The following is a 3,308-nucleotide window of genomic DNA, read 5'->3' as shown; positions in this document are numbered from 1 at the left end:
AAATCTAGTAGAGAAATGTAATAGCAAAGTTGATTAAGCAGAAAAAATAATCAGTGAACTCAAAGATAAGTCACCTAAAATTATCTGGTAAGAGTAGAAAAAAGAATCCCCATCCAGAACCCCAATGCTGAAGGCCGAGGTCCAGAAACGCAGGCTCCCTTAGCCACTGCATGTGGGGAAGGGGAGGGAGTGAGGAGGGATTGAGCGTAGCCGCAGAGGACAGAGCGAAGATGGAGGCCTTCTCTGAGATGGGTGGTTATGCCTGAGGTTGCTCAAGCTGTGGAAGAAATGCATTGGCTTCTCTGAACGGACATCCAGGTTGAGTCTATCCCACTGATCCTAGGAGGAGGTGATGTACTTATGGATGCAGAAACAGGAAGTGGAAAAACTGGTGCTTTCAGTATTCCAGTTATCCAGATATTTATGAAACTCTCAAAGACCTACGGGAAGGTAAAAAAGGAAAAACAATTAAAACTAGTACTTCAGTGCTCAACAAATGCCAAATGAACCCATACGATAAAGGATCTGCTTTTGCCATTGAGTCAGATGGTCTTTGTTGTCAAAGCAGAGAAATAAGGGAATGACATGGGTGTAGAGCTACTAAAGGGTTGAAGAAAGGGAAACACTACTATGATGTATCCCGTCATGACCAAGGACTGTGCAGAGTTGGGTGGTCTACCATGCAGGCCTCCTTGGACCTTTGTACTGACAAGTTTGGATTTGACTTTGGTGGAACAGGAAAGAAATTCCATAATAAACAGTTTGATAATTGTTTATCAAACAATTATGGAGTGGAATTCACTATGCATGATACCATTGGGTGTTACCTAGATATAGATAAAGGGCATGTCAAGTTCTCCAAAAATGGAAAAGACCTTGGTCTGGCATTTGAAATACCACCACATATTAAAAACCAAGCCCTCTTTCCTGCCTGTGTTTTGAAGAATGTGGAACTAAAATTTAACTCGGGTGAAGAAGAACTTAAGTTTCCACCAAAATATGGTTTTATTGCTCTTTCCAAGGCATCGGATAGTTATACTCTCAAATCACAACACACAGGTAACGCACAGGTGGCACAACTGAAGTTCCTTCCCAATGCTCCAAAAGCTCTCATCAGTGAACCTTCCTGGGAGTTCGCTAAACAAACTTTGAATAATATCAAGCAGTTTAATAAATACATTGATATGGGCTCGGTGGCTCAGCCTGTAATCCTGCGCCTATGGGAGGCTGAGGTGAGTGGATTGCCTGAGCCCGCGGGTTCGAGACCCGCCTGGGCAACGAGACCTCATCTCTACAATAAATCAAAAACTAGCCAGATGTGGTAGCGCACGCCTGTAGTTCCAACTACTTGGAAGGCGGAGGTGGAAGGATCGCTGGAGCCCAGCAAGTAGAGGCTGCGGTGGCTGGGAGCGGCCACTGCACTCCAGTCTGGGTGACCGAGTGAGACTCCAACTCAAAAAAAAAAAAAAATTGATAATCCTAAATTAAGGGAGCTTCTGATAATTGGAGGTGTCACAGCCTGGGGTCAGCTCTCTGTTTGGAAAATGGGATAGATATAGTCGTAAGCACTCCAGGAAGACTAGATGACTTTGTTTTGACTGGAAAGCTGAACTTATCTCAAGTTAGATTCCTGGTCCTGGATGAAACTGATGGGTTTCTTTCTCAAGGTCATTCTGATTTTAGCTCTGATGGAAAAAGACTTCAGGTGATTGTTTGTTCTGCCACTTTGCATTCTTTTGATGTAAAGAAACTGTCTGAGAAGATAATACATTTTCCTACATGGGTTGATTTAAAAGGGAAAACTCTGTTCCAGATACTGTACCATGCTGTTGTCCCAGTAAATCCCCAAACTGACAGACTCTGGGAAAGACTTGGAAATAACCACATTAGAACTGATGGTGTACATGCAAAAGGTAATACAAGACCTGGCACTAACAGTCCAGGGATGTGGTCTGAAACTATTAAAATCCAGAAGGGGGAGTATGCTGTCTGGGCAATCAAGGAACATAAGATGGATCAAACTGTTATCTTCTGTAAAACCCTTATTGACTTGTGATAACTTGGAACAGTACTTTATGCAGCAAGGAGGAGGACCTGATTAAAAAAAAAAAAAAAAAGGACAACAGTTCTCATGTGTGTGTCTTCATGGTGATAGAAACTCTCATGAGAGAAAGCAAAATTTGGAAAGATTTAAGAAAGGAGATGTAAGATTCTTGATTTGCACAGATGTAGCCGCTAGAGGAACTGATATCCGTGGTGTTTCTTATGTTATAAATGTCACTCTGCCTGATGAAAAGCAAAACAATGTACACTGAATTGGCAGAGTAGGGAGAGCTGAAAGAATGGGCCTGGCTGTTTTCCTGGTGACAACAGAAAAAGACAAGGTTTGGTACCATGTATGCAGCAGTCATGGAAAAGGGTGTTATAACACAAGACTCAAGGAAGATGGAGGCTGTACCATATGGTATAATGAAATGTAGTTGCTATCCGAGATAGAAGAACACCTGAACTGGACCATTTATCAGGTGAAACCAGAAATAAAGGTACCAATGGATGAATTTGGTGGAAAAGTTACCTCTGGTCAAAAAAGGGCTGCTGGTGGTGGAAACTATAAAGGCCATGTGGATGTTTTGGCACCTACTGTTCAAGAGTTGGCTGCCCTTGAAAAGGAGGCACAGACATCTTTCCTGCATCTTGGCTACGTTCCTAACCAGCTGTTCAGAACCTTCTCATTTTTACATATACTGAATAAGATTTGAGTAATAAAAGTCTGCAGTCTTAAAACTCTAAAACAGTTGTGCTGCCTCCAACCAGCAGTATTTATAGTTCAGTAACTTAAACTATTAGTGCTAACTCTTGCATGTCAAGAAACATTAGCCTTAGGAATTCTTCAAAAAATGGCAACCTGGTGAAAATAAATTTGATATCTATAATTTCATGAAAAAAAGAGTAGAAAAAAGAAAAAGAAAGAGTAAAAAAGAGCAAAAAATATGTACAAGACATATAGTACACAATCAAACAAACCAATATGTGCATCATGAATATCCCAGAAGGAGAAAAAAGGGCCAGAAAGGTTATTTTAAAAAATAATGACTGAAAAATGTTCAAATCGGGACAGAGAAACAGATATCCAGGATAATGAAATTCAAAAGACCCAACTGAATGAACCAAAAAAAAAAAAATCAAAACCAGCACATATTATAATCAAATTGTGAAAACTCCAAAACACAAAGAGAATTTTAAAAACAACAAAAGGAAAATGTCTCAAAACAAAGAAGTGAAATCCCATAGAACTATCAGCATATTTT

At 40.4% G+C, this 3,308-nt stretch overlaps 1 pseudogene across 1 annotated transcript; it reads left to right on the top strand.

Annotated features, from left to right (window-relative positions):
* The first annotated feature begins 230 nt into the window (after window positions 1-230).
* LOC103268702 lies at window positions 231-2,936 on the top strand (annotated as a pseudogene). Its single transcript, XR_002482430.1, has 2 exons — window positions 231-1,178; window positions 1,470-2,936. The product of XR_002482430.1 is annotated as an ATP-dependent RNA helicase DDX1-like (transcript).
* Window positions 2,937-3,308: the final 372 nt, after the last annotated feature.

Source organism: Carlito syrichta, unplaced genomic scaffold, assembly GCF_000164805.1.
Source record: "Carlito syrichta isolate Samal-C Ts95f unplaced genomic scaffold, Tarsius_syrichta-2.0.1 Scaffold308874, whole genome shotgun sequence".
Taxonomy (NCBI): domain Eukaryota; kingdom Metazoa; phylum Chordata; class Mammalia; order Primates; family Tarsiidae; genus Carlito; species Carlito syrichta.
This window is presented reverse-complemented; position numbering and strand designations above follow the sequence as displayed.